This window comes from Mustela nivalis, assembly GCF_964662115.1.
Source record: "Mustela nivalis genome assembly, chromosome: 6".
Classification (NCBI taxonomy): domain Eukaryota; kingdom Metazoa; phylum Chordata; class Mammalia; order Carnivora; family Mustelidae; genus Mustela; species Mustela nivalis.
This window is the reverse complement of record NC_139025.1, coordinates 95978064-95997062: the sequence shown is the minus strand read 5'-3', so window position 1 is coordinate 95997062 and position 18999 is coordinate 95978064. Positions and strand designations below refer to the sequence as shown.

Below are 18999 nucleotides of genomic sequence, written 5' to 3'. Positions count from 1 at the left end.
TAGACTTTTACATGCTTGCTGAATGGAAAAGGAATAGTACCAAATTCTTGTCACTGAAATAACAGAACATTAGTATCTTGAATGATACACAATATTCAGCCATATTCAACCTCTTAGAACGCTCCCTCTTCTCTGGTTGCTGAGGTCTTTCTTGTCAGGCCCCTCACAAGTGAGTGGTCAGAACAATGAGTCAGAGACTAATGCTACCTGATGAGCTAGCTCTAAGTTCTTTTGTGATGTTTCATTTTATTGTTTCTGCAGCTACAAACCTGTCAAAATGGCTCTCAGGGCTTAGCCTGCTGCTCATTTCGGACATGTAATATCTTTTACTTTTTGTCCCATTGCTAGGTCAGACTGTCTTATGACTCCCTTCTTCTTTCCACACCCATCATTGGGAACTCCATATATTTTTCTGTATAATTTGTAAGTTTCCCATTTCTGCTGAGGGGAAAACTGTCCAAGACTTAGAAATGGACCAAAGAGATGATAGTGTGTCCTTTCATTGGGGTGTCAGTGGTTGTTCACCCCCAAGGATGAGCTGACACTCCAGAGGTGTATATCTTGGCTGGACTTGCAGGATACAAAGGAAATCGTCCAAACTGATAAGAGTCCAGATATTTCCTGTTCATGGCAAAGTAAATAAATTTTTTCCAGCAGAAAATAGAAATTTTCTATAAACCAAGATCATATTTGAACTGTTTTTACCGTGTTACGGGTATCCTCATTATTTTTTTCCTTTTTTTTATTTTTTATTTTTATTTTTTCAGCCTTTCAGTATTCATTATTTTGCACCACACCCAGTGCTTCATGCAATCCATGCCCTCTCCAATACCCACCACCTGGTTCCCCCAACCTCCCACCCCCTGCCCCTTCAAAACCCTCAGATTGTTTTTCAGAGTCCATAGTCTCTCATGGTTCACCTCTCCTTCCAATTTCCCTCAACTCGCTTCTCCTCTCCATCTCCCCATGTCCTCTATATTATTTGTTATACTCCACAAATAAGTGAAACCATATGATAATTGACTCTCTCTGCTTGACTTATTTCACTCAGCATAATCTCTTCCAGTCCCATCCATGTTGCTACAAAAGTTGGGTATTCATCCTTTCTGATGGAGGCATAATACTCCATAGTGTATATGGACCACATCTTCCTTATCCATTGGTCCGTTGAAGGGCATCTTGGTTTTTTTCCAGTTTGGCGACCATGGCCATTGCTGCTATAAACATTGGGGTACAGATGGCCCTTCTTTTCATTACATCTGTATCTTTGGGGTAAATACCCAGTAGTGCAATTGCAGGGTCATAGGGTAGCTCTATTTTTAATTTCTTGAGGAATCTCCACACTGTTCTCCAAAGAGGCTGCATCAACTTGCATTCCCACCAACAGTGTAAGAGGGTTCCTCTTTGCTATTTTTGCCATAAAGCCAATGTGCTATCAGAATAGGATGAAAAAAAAATGCCTCACTTATCAGTAACATAAAAAAGCATGAGAGTGTGTAAAGGCACAAAAGGCTTAAAAGTACTTTACAGGAAACGTGTAAAGAAGACTTGTTATGCAAGAATGTGAGTCCATCATAAAACTCAAGATGATGAAAATTTCAAATGCTCTTTTTGAAATGGCAAATGTATGTAAATATTATCAAACATTTAGAGAACTCCTTAGTCTTATTGATAGCTATTACTATTAACTAGCCTGGAAATTACAGTATAACTAAGTATAAAAAATTATTTAAATAATCTATAGACTAACTCATTTTAGAAAAGCTTTACTATAAAAGGAAAATACATTCAACCTTACCCTGCTATTCAAGACATAAAAATTATATAAAAGCAAAAGGAATTGTCACCTCAGACACTGGCTGTTGTATTATCGGTAGTAACATTACAAAACCAAGTTTGTTTTATTTTGTTTTTCTGCTTGATTGCATTATTTGGTTTGGACCTCATCTGCTATTACTCTTTGCTTTGCTTTATATCATGCAATACTGAGAAACTCCTATCTCTTAGCCATGTTATACTTTTATCCCTTTGTGCTTCATTTCATTTTTGTGAGTTCCCATTGTTTAAATACAGGAATAGTAGATATTATTGGTTTCTATTAGTAAAAGAAAGAAAGAAGGCCTCTTATCAATGAAAAAACCATGGATGTAAATATATTTGACAAATATGACCATTGTTTGCTGGGTTTTTCCTGGCAGCCTCCATAATTGGCCACCCCAGCACCATTCCAACATCTTCCTTTTCTCCTTAGCTGAAGATGGTATTCAAGGTGGTGCCTTGAGCATTTAGGGACATTTTACTCAGTTTTTCTGGATATCTCCAGTATACATAATACAGGAGATATATGCTCTTTGTTTTTCTTTTCTCAATCTGGTTTTATTACAGTGGTAATAAAAGAACCTAGAAGGTGTCCACCAAAATTTATAAGGAGACATACTGTTTATTTGACATCAAGAATTGTAAATTGGTATATACTGATTATACAACCCAAATACTGTTGAACTAGAAAGCAAATAACAGGGGTTTGTGGATAGAAAAGAGGAATGCTTTTTTTCTTTAATATTTTATTTATTTACTTGAGAGAGAGAGAGAGAAGGAGCTCATCTGAATGGGGAGAGGGGCAGAGGGAGAAGCAGACAAACCACTGAGCAGAGTACCAGACTTAGGACTCCATCCAGGACCCAAAGGCAGACTCTTAATTGAAAAACCACCTAGGCACCCTAAGGAGAATGCCTTTGCACATTATTTACAAAGAATGTTGATGGGTGTTGGTGCCAGAAAACTAATCTTGAATAAACATAATTGGTAGCTAAGGTGATCACAATGCAAAGTCCAATAGATACTGTAGCAAAATGCAGGTGTTCTGTAGTCTTTAGAGTCTTTAAGGTTTGGCCCAGTTCAAACTTCATGAGGCCACACAGTGAGGGCGTGCGTAAGGGCCACCTCCTTAATGACCTCTCTGCTCCATTTTAAACCCCTTTGACATAAGTATATTTATTTCTTGTTTTGGAGTAAACTCTACCCACATCCTGGGGCTCAAACACATGACCAAAGATCATGAGTCATATGCTCTACCAACTGAGGCAGCCAGACAACCTATTGATGACTTTATTTTCTTTCAGCTTTCACAGAGGGAAGAAGGCAATTGTTCTTTTCTGTTTTTTAGTCAGAATGTTCAGATAATACCCAGAACTTCTCTTCAATGGCATGTTAGTAACAATGCCATACTGGAGTATAGTGTCTTGATTCTCTCCTTGGTTGGGAAATATGTCAACAGGATTAGAAAGAGAAATACTGGGGGGCACCTGGGTGGCTCAGTAGGTTAAAGTCTCTGCCTTTGGCTCAGGTCATGATCCCAGGGTCCTGGGATCAAGCCCTGCATCAGGCTCTCTGCTCAGCAGAGAAAAATTTTAAAAAATTTTTTTAAAAAAAGAAGAAGTTGGGTATTCATCCTTTCTGATCGACGCATAATACTTTATAGTGTATATGGACCACATCTTCCTTATCCATTCGTCCGTTGAAGGGCATCTTGGTTCTTTCCACAGTTTGGTGACCATGGCCATTGCTGCTATAAACATTGGGGTACAGATGGCCCTTCTTTTCATTACATCTGTATCTTTGGGGTAAATACCCAGTAGTGCAATTGCAGGGTCATAGGGAAGTTCTATTTTTAATTTCTTGAGGAATCTCCACACTGTTTTCCAAAGTGGCTGCACCAACTTGCATTCCCACCAACAGTGTAAGAGGGTTCCCCTTTCTCCACATCCTCTCCAACACATGTTGTTTCCTGTCTTGTTAATTTTTGCCATTCTAACTGGTGTAAGGTGGTATCCCAACGTGGTTTTAATTTGAATCTCCCTGATGGCTAGTGATGATGAACATTTTTTCATGTGTCTGATAGCCATTTGTATGTCTTCAATGGAGTAGTGTTTGTTCATATCTTCTGTCCATTTTTTGACATGATTGTCTGTTTTGTGTGTGTTGAGTTTCAGGTGTTCTTTATAGATCCTGGATATCAACCTTTTGTCTGTACTGTCACTTGCAAATATCTTCTCCCATTCCGTGGGTTGCAACTTTTGTAGCAACATGGATGGGACTGGAAGAGATTATGCTGAGTGAAATAAGTCAAGGAGAGAGAGTCAATTATCATATGGTTTCACTTATTTGTGGAGCATAACAAATAGCATGGAGGACAAGGGGAGATGGAGAGGAGAAGGTTGAGGGAAATTGGAAGGGAGGTGAACAATGAGAGACAATGGACTCTGAAAAACAACCTGAGGGTCTTGAAGGGGCAGGGGGTGGGAGGTTGGAGGAACCAGGTGGCAGATATTAGAGATGGCACGGATTGCATGGAGCACTGGGTGTGGTGCAAAAACAGTGAATACTATTATGCTGAAAAAAATTAATAAATTATTTTTTTTTAATTTAAAAGGCAAAAAAAAAGGAAAAAGAGAAATACTGGTATTTATAAAACATCATGGGTGTTTCTATATAAAAACTCTGGTGCACCTCAAAACCCAGCTCAAGTCAAGCATTCCTTGAATAACAGGGACTCATATGCTGATAGACTGACTGGGGGCTGTATCACGACCACGTTATGAAGGAGTTCACATTAGTTGTGTCTTTCCATAATGTCAGCTTTAGTCAATCATAAAGCAAAGTTAAAGCACAATTAGAAAGCAGGTTAAGGGTACCAAACTCAATTGAATTTCACCATGTGATTCAACTTGGCTTCTTACACAGCACACAGAGCAGGACACAAGATAAACCACAGCACAAGGGAGATAACAGAAGGATGTAGTAAGGTAACGAACCAAACTCGAAGTCAGTCTGTGTGTGCACAGCTGAGATAAGGCCTTGGTCATGTCCTGGCCAGCTCTGGGCACTCACTGCTTCCTATGTTCCAGCAGGGAAGGATCTCAGTCCTGTCTGGAGATTAATAGGGTAGAATCGTTGGAGGCAGTTGCCTTTTTATGTGGTCTCTGACATAGGGGGTTAAGGTCTGAAGAGTCTGACAGTTCGCTGTCTAATCCTCCCCTTTATAAGGGGATTGAAATGGTTTCAGGCTCCTGCAGACCTTTTCTGGCTCTGCTCCTTATTAGTTCTGGGATGTCAGCTGACACTGGTCCCAGGGAATATCTCCTAGCTGCAGTACCTTTAACTACTGTGTCATGGCTTGACACAGGGTCCCACTTGACATGAGAGACTCCATTTTGCTCTCTACAAGTTGTCTCAGCTCTCTCCCCATAAATCCAATGACCCTCTGGAATTTGGGGTGAGGATGAGGGTAAAAAGACAGGAATTCTGGGCACCTGGGTATGGAAGACTTGAAAGATGACTCTGAGAAAAATTAAGATGGCCATCATGTGACCATATATCCACAGCCCTTCCTAACAAGTTCATGGGAGCCACTGAAGACCTAAATCAGGTAGTGACTGTGAGTGCAGAGAGAGGAAGCAGGGAGAAGCTAGGAGGGCTGACCTATGAAGGGGCAAGCTCAGAGAGAGGTCCACAGGTGTCCAAGACATCCTATTTCACAGTGTATTTATTATAAGACTTCAGCAAGGAATTTTGAGAATCAAAGGAAGCAGTGCATGTGAGAGTAGTTTTGTAAACAATAAGTTGTTAATGTAGATCTATATTCTTCATAATATCATCATAAGTTTGCTCTATGCCAGTCATTGCCAGTTTTAACTGGTTAACCTAGTGTTTCTAAAATAAGTATGGTATTCTACTTTTGATATGTAACACAAATTATTGTGAATCCAAAGTAGACATCCAACAATTCAACTCTGAGCTCAGCCATAAGCCCTAAGTCTTCTCTGAAGTGAAGTCATTAGGATGCACCCTAAAGTGACTGGTAGGAACACATCCCTTTATCTCTGCAGAAATCAACTATCAAAGCAGCCCATGTAAGTCAGCTAACCCTTGTTTCTAGGAGCTGTTTAGTGGGTCTCTTTCTTCAAGTTCAGCTTCTGTAACAGATGCTGCTTGGGTTGCAGCTTCTAATTTGAGTTCCTAAAGAGATATTATCCCTTGAATATAAATTTAAAATCATTTGTTACTTATATTCTTTCCTTAAACAATTTCCTTGATTTAACTCCTTTCTATTAATTCTTTGATATTTCCTTTTATTAACCATCACTCAATTTTTTTCAGTGTTTTGGTACAACTGTTTCTGAAAACCATAATAAAAGATAAATGTTTTCATGCAGACTATAATAATGTCTTAGAGTGTCAGAACCTAGAATCGATGGGCTTAGGACTCCATGGAAGGAATTGATAGAGTCATGAACCATATGGAGTATTAACCTCAAAAAATAAGCTGCCAGTTATTTTACCACCAAAAATGGGCTTATTCAGGAATAGCAGAGAAGTGCAATCAGGGACAAGCAAGCTACATCAAAAGTGTAGGAAAGTGCCTGAACAAAGAACACTTTTTCTAGAGGAAAGGAAGAAGTTTGGAAGGCTGTTATAAACTGAAAGTCCATTGGCGTAAACAGGGAATTGGAAGTGTGGTAGATTTGCTTTGGTTGGGTTGTGACAGACTCAGCCGGAGTGTTGAGGAGCATGATGGGGAAGCCTATCTTCCTGCTGGCTAGTACAGTAGTTTGCCTTGCAAAGTAGTCTTGTCCCCTTGGAGCTGTAATTGGTGTGAGTGGTAGGGCAATAGAGCTCCCCCTGCTGGCCACACAGCCACTCTAAACCAGGTTTCCATTTATTAATTTTCACAGGAGGGAAAAAAATTAGCATATTTATTTTCACTAACCTGCCGCTCAGATTTAACAATTCCTTCAGTTCTGGGGGCACCTGGCTGGCTTATTCAGGAGAGTGTACAACTCTTGATCACGGGGTCGTAAGTTTAATCCCCACATTGATGTAGAGGTGACTTAAATACAACATAAAAAAAGAGAGATTTCTTTCTGTTGGTGGTCTTTTTGGTTATTTCCCTATCTTGCTACTGTGAACAATGCCTCATTGAACATAGGGGTGTGAATATCTCTTTGAAATCTTGATTTCAATTCCTTTGTATAAACCCTCTGAAGTGGGATTGCTGGATCATATGGTAGTTCAATATTTTTTAAAGATTTGTATAGTTGTTTGGGGTATAGGAGAAGCATAGCAATAGAGTGAGAGAGAGGAAGAATCCCAAGCAAACTCCCCAATGAGCATAGAGTTCAATATGGGGCTTGATCTCCCAACCCTGAGAATATGACCTGAGCCAAGATCAAGAGTCAGACACTTAACTCACTGAACCACCCAGGTGCCCCAGTACTTCTATGTTTCATTTTTGGAGGAATCTCCATATTGATTTCCATAATGGCTGCACCAATTTACATTCCCACCAATAGAGTACGAGGGTTCTTTTTTCTCAGTATCCTCACTGTCTTGTGTTAGCCTCAATATTGGAGAGTGATGTCATCAACTATGGCCTGTACGTTGCCCGCACTATTCGTGGTTAGCCCCACAGACGTTTTCCCACTCAGAGCTGATCTTGTGGCTGGACTGGCCCTTGAGGCTCTTCGTTTGATTGCAAGATACACCTCAGCAACAACCCTCAGGGAATTTTGAAAAAATGAGGCTAATAAATAAGCCTCATATGTTCGGGAGGGTATGTAGCCCAGCCAAAGCCACACAGTGATGTCCTGGGTAGAGAAAGGGTGCACAGACTTGGGGCTCTGCCTTTATTGGAGTCAAGGGTGGGACCCCCAGGATTTTGAGGTTTCACTTTTTATTGGTGAATTTAAAACATAAGAGTGGTAATGAAATGGGGTGCTGGGGTGGCTCAGTGGGTTAAGCCTCTGCCTTTGGCTCAGGTCATGATCCCAGGGTCCTGGGATCGAGCCCTGCATCAGGCTCTCTGCTCAGTGGGGAACCTGTTTCCTCCTCTCTCTCTGCCTACTTGTGATCTCTGTCTGTCAAATAAATAAGATAAATAAAATCTTTTAAAAAATGTAGAGTGGGAACAAAAGCATGGGAAAAGAAAAGGGTGGTCACACAAATGGTCAGTCATCTAGGTCACCCAGAGCCAAAGAGGGGGCATCATGGGTGGGATGGCATCCCTCCTTAGCTAGCTGTATAGCCAGCAATGTGTGTATTTGAGAAGAATGTCTTTGAAAAAGATGCCTTGACAATCAAAAGCTTATTGTCAGGCACTTAACACTACACTTACACCACTTCTTATCTTTTTTTTTGTTTTAATGATAGCCATCCTTTATCAGATGTGTGGTGATATCTCATTGCAGTTTGATTTGCATTTCCCTGATGGTTACTGATAGTGAATGACTAAAGAAAAAATGGTAAAAACATACAATGGAATGTTATGCAGCCTTAAAAGGGGAGGAAATGCTGTGATTTTGGACAACATAGATGGACCTGGTGGACATTATGTTGAGTGAAATAAGTCAGACACTGAAAGACAAATACTGTTGAACTCACCTATGTGTGGAATATACAATTGTCAGACTCACAGAAGCATAGAGTACTGTGGTGGTTACTAGGCCTTGGAGGTAGGGGAAATAGGAAATGCTGATCAAATTTCAGGTTAGCAACTGAATAAATTCTGGAGATCTGATGTATAGCATAGTGACTATAGGTATGTAAAACTCAAAATGGAGTTGCTTCGGCTAAGCCCCATATTACCAAATTGAGACTTAACACAGTTTGGTTTTCCCAGAAAGCAGGACTTGCTTGTTCAGCACTATTTAATCCACCTAGTAGATAGATCCCTGCCATTCCCTAAAGAAAAGTAACTTTGCAAGAACTGATCTGCTTTTTTGCCTAGTATAACATCCTTGCTCCTGCTTCTTCCTGTCTATTAAAGTCTTTCATTTTATACAGCTCTTTCGAGCTCCTTTCTCTCTGCTATATTGGCTGCTGCCTGATTCATGAATCATTGAATAAAGCCAATAAGATCTTAAAAATTCACCTAAAGAGTCACTGGCTGTCTCAGTCAGAGGAGCATGTGACTCTTGATCTCAGGTTGTCATTTTGAGCCCCACTTGGGTGTATGGATTACTAAGAAAAAAAAAAAAGAACTTAAGAAAAAGAAAATTATTTAAAGACAATTTGCTCAGTTACATTTTCTTAACAGGTGGCAATACAGTACTATAATCTTGAAATTTGTTAGGGTAAATCCTAGGTGTTCTTACCACGCACACAAAGAATCCCTATGTGACGTGATAGATTTATTTTTTTTAATTAATCTATTTATTTTCAGAAAAACAGTATTTATTATTTTTTGTACCACACCCAGTGCTCCATGCAATCTGTGCCCTCTATAATACCCACCACCTGGTACCCCAACCCCCTCCCCGCCACTTCAAACCCCTCGGATTGTTTTTCAGAGTCCATAGTCTCTCATGATTCACCTCCCCTTCCAATTTACCCCAACTCCCTTCTCCTCTCTAACACCCCTTGTCCTCCATGATATTTGTTATGCTCCACAAATAAGTGAAACCATATGATAATTGACTCTCTCTGCTTGACTTATTTCACTCAGCATAATCTCTTCCAGTCCCATCCATGTTGCTACAAAAGTTGGGTATTCATCCTTTCTGATGGAGGCATAATACTCCATAGTGTATGTGGACCACATCTTCCTTATCCATTCGTCCATTGAAGGGCATCTTGGCTCTTTCTATAGTTTGGCGACCGTGACCATTGCTGCTATAAACATTGGAGTACAGATGGCCCTTCTTTTCACGACATCTGTATCTTTGGAGTAAATACCCAGGAGTGCAATGGCAGGGTCATTGGGAAGTTCTATTTTTAATTTCTTGAGGAATCTCCACACTGTTCTCCAAAGAGGCTGCACCAACTTCCATTCCCACCAACAGAAAGGGAAATTAGAGAATCGATTCCATTTACAATAGCACCAAGAACCATAAGATACCTGAGAATAAACCTAACCAAAGAGGTAAAGGATCTGTACTCGAGGAACTACAGAACACTCATGAAAGAAATTGAAGAAGACACAAAAAGATGGAAGACCATTCCATGTTCTTGGATCAGAAGAATAAACATTGTTAAAATGTCTATACTGCCTAGAGCAATCTATACTTTTAATGCCATTCTGATCAAAATTCCACCGGTATTTTTCAAAGAGCTGGAGCAAATAATCCAAAAATGTGTATGGAATCAGAAGAGACCCCGAATCGCTAAGGGAATGTTGAAAAACAAAAATAATGCTGGGGGCATCACGTTACCTGATTTCAAGCTTTATTACAAAGCTGTGATCACCAAGACAGCATAGTACTGACATAAAAACAGACACATAGACCAGTGGAACAGAGTAGAAAGCCCAGATATGGACCCTCAACTCTATGGTCAATTAATCTTCGACAAAACAGGAAAAAATATACAGTGGAAAAAAGACAGTCTCTTCAATAAATGGTGCTGGGAAAACTGGACAGCTATATGTAGAAGAATGAAACTTGACCATTCTCTTACACTGTACACAAAGATCAAATCAAAATGGATAAAAGACCTCAACGTGAGACAGGAATCCATCAGACTCCTAGAGGAGAACATAGGCAGTAATCTCTTCGATATCAGCCACAGCAACTTCTTTCAAGATATGTGTCCAAAAGCAAAGGAAACAAAAGTGAAAATAAACTTTTGGGACTTCATCAAAATCAAAAGCTTCTGCACAGCAAAGGAAACAGTCAAAAAAACAAAAAGGCAACCCACGGATGGGAGAAGATATTTGCAAATGACAGTACAGACAAAAGGTTGATATCCAGGATCTATAATGAACTCCTCAAACTCAACACACACGAAACAGGCAAACATATAAAAAAATGGGCAGAAGATATGAACAGACACTTCTCCAATGAAGACATACAAATGGCTATCAGACACATGAAAAAATGTTCATCATCACTAGCCCTCAGGGAGATTCAAATTAAAACCACATTGAGATATCACCTTACACCAGTTAGAATGGCCAAAATTAACAAAACAGGAAACAACATGTGTTGGAGAGGATGTGGAGAAAGGGGAACCCTCTTACACTGTTGGTGGGAATGCAAGTTGAAGTGATAGATTTATTAATCAGCCTGATTATAGGGAGAACTTCACAATGTATATGTATACCAAATGAATTTTTAATTTATTTCAGTATCTGCTGTAATTCAAATTATTTCAGTTTAATACACACACACACACACACACACACACACTTCATTTCCTTTCCAATTAGTGTCTGCATACATCTCTGTTCCCTAATTTGTTTAAAATACTCAAAGGGAGAGGGAACATACCTCAATATCATAAAATCCATCTAAAAAAATCCCACAGCAAATGTCATTCTCTTGAGGAAAAACTGAGAGCTTTTCCCCTAAGGTCAGGAACATGACAGGGATGCCCACTCTCACCACTTTTGTTCAACACAGTACTAGAAGTCCTAGCCTCAGAAAGAGAGTAGAAATCAGACAACAAAAAGAAATAGAAGGCATTCCAACTGGCAAAGAAGAAGTAAAACTCTCTCTCCTCGCAGATGACCTGAAACTTTATTTGGAAAACCCAAAAGACTCCACCCCAAATTATTATTAGAACTCATATAGCAGTTCAGAAACATGGCAGGATACAAAATCAATGCACAGAAATCAGTTGAATTTCTATATACTATCAATATGATTGAAGAAAGAGAAATAAAGGGATGACTTCCATTTATAATAGCACCAAAGACCATAAGATACCTAGGAACAAACCTAACCAAAGAGATAAAGGATCTATACTCTAGAAACTATCAAACACTTATGAAAGGAATTGAGGAAGACAGAAAGAGATGAAAAAATATTCCAGGCTCATAGACTGGAAGAGCAAACATTGTGAAAATGTCTATGCTGCCCAGAGCAATTTGCACTTTCAATGCAATCCCTATCATAATACCACTGACATTTTTGACAGAGCTGGAACAAACAATTTCAAAATTTGAATGGAACAAGAACAGATCCTGAATCACCAGGGGATTGTTGAAAAAGAAAACCAAAGTTGGGGGCATCACTTCAATGCCTGACTTCAAGCTGTATTACAAAGCTGTTATCATCAAGACAACATGGTATTGGCATAAAAATAGACACATAGGTAAGTGGAACAGAATAGAGACCCCAGAAATGGACCCTCCACTCTGTGGTCAACTAATCTTCAGCAAATCAGAAGAGACTATACAACAGAAAAAAAGAGAGTCTCTTCAATAAATGGTGCTGGGAAATTGGACACCCACATGCAGAAGAATGAACCTGGACAATTCTCTTATGCCATATATAATAATAAACTCAAAATGGATGAAAGACCTACATGCAAGACAGGAATCCATCAAAATCCTGGAGGACACATAGGCAGTAACTTCCTCATCACTGGCCCACAACCACTTTTAAGACATGTCTCTAAAGGCAAGAGAAACAAAAGCAAAAATGAACATTTGGGACTTCATCAGGATAAAAAGCTTTTGCACAGCAATGGAAACAGTCAAAAAAAACTAAGTGGCAACACATGGAATGGGAAAAGATATTTGCAAGTGAAATTTATAGATAAAGAGCTGGTATCCATGGTCTATAAGGAACTTATCAAACTCAACACCCAAGGAACCAATAATCCAGTCAATAAATGGGCAGAAGACATGAACAGACATTTCTGCAAAGAAGACATCCAAATGGCCAACAGACACATGGAAAAGCACTCAACATCAGCTGGCATCAGGAAAATCAAAACCACAATGAGATACCACCTCACCAATCAGATTGGATAAAATTGAAAGTCAGGAAACAACAGATGTTGGCAAGAATGTGGAGAAAGGGGAATCCTCTTACACTGTTGGTGGGAATGCAAGCTGGTGCAGCCACTCAGGAAAACAGTATGGAGATTCCTCAAAACATTGAAAATAGAGCTACCCTATGACACAGCAATTGCACTACTGGGTATTTACTGCAAAGATACAAATGGAGTGATCTGAAGGGGCACGTGCACCCCAGTGTTTATAACAGCAATGTCCACAATAGCCAAACTATGGAAAGAGCCCAGATGTTCATCAACAGATGAATGGATAAAGAAGTGATATATATATAAACAAAGACCTGTGTGTGTGTGTGTGTGTAATATTATGCAGCCACCAAAAACTGAAATCTTGCCAATTGGAATAATGTAGCTAGAACTAGAGGTATTATGCTAAGCAAAATAAGTTAATCAGAGAAAGACAATTATATGATCTCATTGATATGTCGAATTTGAGAAACAAGACAGTGGATTATAGGGGGAAAGAAGAAAAAATGAAACAATATGAAACCAGATAGGGAGACAAACTATAAGAGACTCTGAAACTCAGGAAACAAACTCAGGGTTGTTGGAGTGGAGGGGATGACAGAGATGGGGTGGCTGGTGATAGACATTGGGACGGGTGTGTGTTGTGGGGAGTGCTGTGTCTTGTGTAAGACTGATGAATGACATGTACCCCTGAAACAAATAATACATTATATGTTAATATTTTAAAAAAAGAAAAGAAAAAAAAAACAGAAATAAATAAAATAGTCAAAGGTAGAAGGAAAGGGCATGGGAATTGAGAAAGATCATTCTGTCTGGAGTAAATGAGATAAGGGATTTTGTGCCGTGGTCATGGATGTGGTGGGTATTAGTCTTTGACCAGAGTATATGAGAATAGTAAGGTGTGTGCATGCTTATAAACTGAAGAATTAAAAGAGGAAGAGGAAAAAAATACCACCACAAGAACCTTAGCACAGCCTCTTCAGATACCTGCGTTTTAAGTCCCTTATTAAAAGAAAACATAAAAGAAATTTTCATGAGGAAGAGTGAATGAGTCCTACATGACCTGGTACATTTTTAATATTCTGACTTACTAGAGTGATTCAAAAGTCTGGGAAAAGAGAAAGTAAATGTCTTATATCATTTCATGGTGCTGTCAGACCAGCACAACAAGGGAGCCAGATTATTCGGATCGAGCTCTCATTTTGCCAGCATGCATTTCCAAATTTCTAATGTTTCTCCTAACAACTGACTTTTGGGAAAAACCAAAAGCAGTTACTTTCAAAACTCTCTTTGTGATGAAGTGGGGGGAAAAACCTGGATTTGGAGCCAGTACAACTGGATTTTTGTCTCAGCTTTCCCACTATTTATCTGACAATCAGATAAGTAAACAAATACACTGTATGCTAATAGCAGTAAATAGCTCTCCAACTGTGGTGGAGGAGAGGCCAGGGGAAGATGAGGAGCCAGTAGAGAGGAGGCCACAACACCAGAGCTGATTGTGACAATTAACTAGAAGTTAGGTGAAGAGGATGGTAAAGTCATCCCAAAGAGGGAACTGTGTGTGAAAGCGAGGCTGAACATATGCTTCCTGGGCCTGTTTTAAAAGAATAAGAAAAACTACTATTAATTTAGGTCTATGTTGTTTTGTTCCCTAGTTAATTCTGGCTTTTTGTACCTCTTTTTTCTTTGAAAGATTTATTTATTTATCTATTTATTTGAAGAGAGAATGAGAGAGAAAAAGAGAGTGTGGGTGGAGGGGGCATAGGGAGAGATTCCCAGGTAGACTCTCCACCAAACATGTAGCTGGATTAGGGCTTCATCCCAACACCCATGACACCATAACTGAACTGAAAGCAAGAGTCTGAAGCTCAACTAACTGAACTACCCAGGTGCTTCTGATTTACTTCCCTCTAAACCCCATGCACAATCAATCGTTAACTTTGTCTTTTTACCCCTACACTGAATCTACCGAGCTATTGTAGAAACGTAACGGGAACCAGATAGTAACATCTGTCTTGATGCAGTTGATCCCAGGTCCCAAATAATGCCTCATTGTCCACAAGGATGTTTACATCCAGGTGTTTCAAGGACCTCCCAACAAGGTCCAGGAAACCTGTTACCTTCCTTTCATGTATGTAAGTTGTCCCTAAGTTGAACAAGGCAAGGCAGCTTTAGGACTGATCCCCTGATTTCTCCTTGGGCTGCCCTCCTGACTCTAAAGCTTTCCTTGCTTTAAATCCAGTGTGTCAGGGGCACCTGGGTGGCTCAGTGGGTTAAAGCCTCTGCCTTCGGCTCAGGTCATGTTCTCAGGGTCCTGGGATCAAGCCCCACATCGGGCTCTCTGCTTGGCAGGGAGCCTGCTTCTTCCCTCTCTCTCTGCCTGCCTCTGCCTACTTGTGATCTCTCTCTCAATCAAATAAATAAATAAAATATTAAAAGAAAATCCAGTGTGTCAGAATTTGACCTACTGCACAAAAATAGGGGTGTTTCATCCAAGAACCTAGAATGGTGGAGGGAAAATTATTTTCCCTCCTACACCTAGAATCTAAATTCTTAATCCCATTGGGTACATGAACAGGTTGGTGTTTGGTAACAAAGAGACCCATAGGCATGAAAGAGAAGGGTCAATTTAGGGTATTTGTTTACACATTGATGATAAGAATCTGATGGGAAACAGATGATAACATTTGTCTTAAAATTACCTGATGTCTCATGTCCCAGGGACACCTCATTTTCTGGCAGAATGCATATCTCCAGATTGTTTCAGGATGCTTCCATCATCACTAAGCTTTCAAGAAAGTCCTTACACTCCTCTCAAATGTTCACTTTCTTCCCCAAACATATGTAAGCTGTTCCTAGTCTCAACAGGGCAAAGCAACTTTGGGAATATCCCCTGCCTTCTTGTTGGGCCACCCTTCTGATGATAAACAAGCTTTCTTTGCCTTCAAACTAATGTCTCACATGTTGGCTTACTGCACCTGAGGGCACAGACAAGTTTGAGTTCAGTACCAGTAGTTGACTTAGGACATTCTACTAGCTGGTAAAACCAGGATTCTTCAAGATTTGAATAGGATTAAAGAATTATAAAATGCAGGAGAGCCTGGGTGGCATAGTCAGTTAAGCATCTGACTCCTGAACTTAGCGCAGGTCTTGATCTCATGGTCTTGAGGTTGAGCCCCACTTAAAAGCAAACAAACAAGCAAACAAACAAAAGAAAACAAAATGAAGAGGTATGCCATGGTAGCTAAATCAATTAATCATCTGCCTTCACCTAAGGTCATGATCCCAGGGTCTTTGGATCAACTCCTATATCTGGCTCTTGCTCAGCTGGGAGCCTTCTTCTCCCTCTGCTTACCTCTCCTCCTGCTTATGCGCATGCTCTCTCTCTCAATCTGACAAATTAATAAACAAAATCTTTTTTAAAAATCTAAGAATTATGTAATGAGGAAACTTTACAAAAGCATATGGGGTATTAAATTTCTCCATACAGAAAGAATAGCAAAGATCATGTTCCAAGCTCTCCCTCTGTACCTCCCTCATACCCACTCATTACCAGGAGTATGGATATAAATCAAGTTCTGTGGTGGGTTGGAAATATGTGTAAGAATATTTATAGAGTTAGTATAATTTTGGTGGTAGAAATGGGTTAGAGATTTTTTGGAAGAATCTGGGAGAAATCACATTATGAAAAAATAGAGAAGGATCAGTCTTTGGAAATAGGGTCTAAAGGTCATGAAACCACTTTAACGTTTTTTTCTTATTAAAATCCTGTGATGTAGGAATTGGTTGGGGTTTCAAGCCTCTGGTCAAGAAAGCATTCTTGAGACATCTTTGGTGCCAAGAGTTGATTTTATTAAAGCACCAAGAAGAATCCCTAGGCAGAAAGAGCTACATTGGGGTCATGACAAGTGGACGATTACACACTTTCCAGTTGGGAGGATGTTAAGCATAGGGTAAGTCTCTAAAGAATTTGGAATCAAGGTTTCCATGACCCTGAGGGGACTAGCTATTGTTAGGAAAAGGTCATTTATTACTGTCTAGTAAAACCTTAGTCATGAGACCCTTAAGATGTATACTGGAGGCCCATACGATTGAGGGATCATTGCCATGAGATATCTTGGGGGGGGTAGTTGGGGATAGGGTAGAGATACAGAAAATTTCCATAGGAATTTTTATAGGATCTTGCAGATCAGGCTAAGATTGCCTTTTGTCCTCAGTAATGTATTAACATTGAGGCAGTTGAGTTCCTAAAGGATTTCACTCTACTCGTGTCAAGGCCCTGTCAGTAGGCTGTTGGCAGTAAGGAAATTTAATTTTTTCTTTCACCTTTGTTTCCCACAGCATAGATGAATTTGTCAACTTGGAAGTTCCCTGAACCCCATACTTTGTGATTTTTATAGAGGCTACAACACATAGGCAAGATCATTATTACCTCCATTTCCATCCCCTCTCTCCTCTGTAGAGGATGGGGCTGAAGCTGAAATTGCCATGCCCTTTTTTTTTTTTTAAGATTTTATTTATTTGAGGGGCACCTGGGTGGCTCAGTGGGTTGAGCCTCTGCCTTCGGCTCAGGTCATGATCCCAGGGTCCTGGGATCGAGCCCCGCATCGGGCTCTCTGCTCTGCAGGGAGCCTGCTTCCTCCTCTCTGCTTGCCTCTCTGCCTACTTGTGATCTCTGTCAGATAAATAAAAAAAAAATCTTTAAAAAAAAAAAAGATTTTATTTATTTGACAGAGATGACAAGTAGGAAGAGAGGCGGGCAGCAGGGGACGGTGTGGGGGTGGGGAGCAGGCTCCCCGCTGAGCAGGGAGTATGATGCAGGGCTCAATCCCAGGACCTTAGGTCATGACCTGAGTCAAAGACAGAGGCTTAACCCATGGAGCTACCCCGGCGCCCCTAAATTGCCATGCTTTTAATCATGGCTGGATCTTTCTGGTAATCAGCCCGCATCCAGGGGCCATACCCAGGCGTCTGCCAAAAACAAAGATATTCCCGGTATTCTTATCACTTAGGAATTTACAAAGGTTTCAGGAGCTCTGTGCCAAAAATCAGAAGCAGAAATCAGTACATATTTTCTACTTTCTCACAGGGTTGTAGTCATTGATTGACTGATAAAGAGTAACAGAAAATGTTGACCCAAAATACGGGTCGACTTTTCAGCACAAGAATTACATTAAGCTGTTTATTTTGAGAAATTGCAGACCAGGAGAAATTCTGAAAGCAGACTAGAGATTTGTAAGCCTCAGATGTCTAGCTGTCTTTTAGTCTCATTTTCTATGGGGCTACCAAATGTCTTTACATAATTAAAATACTTTTTGTCTTATTAATCAGTCTTTTTATAATGGGAGGGGGGTTTCATCCAAGAACCTAGAATGGTGGAGAGAAAATTATTTTCCCTCCTATACCTAGAACCTAAATTCTTAATTCCAGCCATATTCTTTTTTTTTCCCCATGATTTTATTTATTTGAGAGAGACAGAGAGAGAGAATGAGCATAAGGGGAAAGGAGGGAAGAGGAGAGGGAAAAGCAAGCTCCCTTTTGAGCAGGGAGCTGGAAGGGGCTTGAACCTGGAGATTATGACCTGAGCCCAAGGCAGAGGTATAACAGCTTAACCCACTAAGCCACCCAGATGCACCCCAGCCAAATATTAAACTCCTGTCCTTCAATGTCTAATTCCAATATCCGTTCCAAAACACCATTACTTCTGTGATATTTCAGTATTTAGATAAGGGAAGAATGTTTTTCATCCCCCAGAGCTTATTCCCCGCCCCCCAATCTATGCTTTCTTTCATGCATTCCAATAAATCATGGGACAAGTGACTCTAAAGCTACAGTGGATTATTATCCCTACTACTACTTATATTTAAAACATCATCTGATGAAATAGGAAAACCAATAGTAAATATGTATGATGCATCAGTTGCCAAGGCTAGAACCTGTGTGTGAAGGACTATGCACACTCTGTAAGGTATCCATTCCACCTCCAAATAAACATAGAGCATGGTTTCAAGGGAAATATGTAAAAGCCTTGAGCAGAGTTTGAAGGGAGATGAACTTTCCTCCTCCAAAATTCAAAAGACATGGGGGAGGCAGGAGAGTGGCAGAAGCCTTGGGTTATGGTATAACCTCAAAAGTTACCTAGGGCCCAATTAGTTCTCCTGAGAATGTGAGCAACTGCAATCAAGATGGCCCCAGGCTTGTGAAAGGGATCCCAGGCACCCACATTTAAGGTCA

The 18999-nt window shown here is 40.1% G+C and overlaps 1 long non-coding RNA gene across 1 annotated transcript in view; it reads right to left on the bottom strand.

The window, feature by feature from the left end:
• Positions 1–12392, bottom strand: part of LOC309867808 — a 42072-nt gene extending 29680 nt beyond the window's left edge. The window contains exons 1-2 of the long non-coding RNA XR_014313320.1: positions 12304–12392; positions 8930–9018 (exon numbers count right to left, since the gene is read on the bottom strand). This is a non-coding gene — a long non-coding RNA (uncharacterized lncRNA). The remainder of the gene's footprint in view (positions 1–8929; positions 9019–12303) is intronic.
• Positions 12393–18999: the final 6607 nt, after the last annotated feature.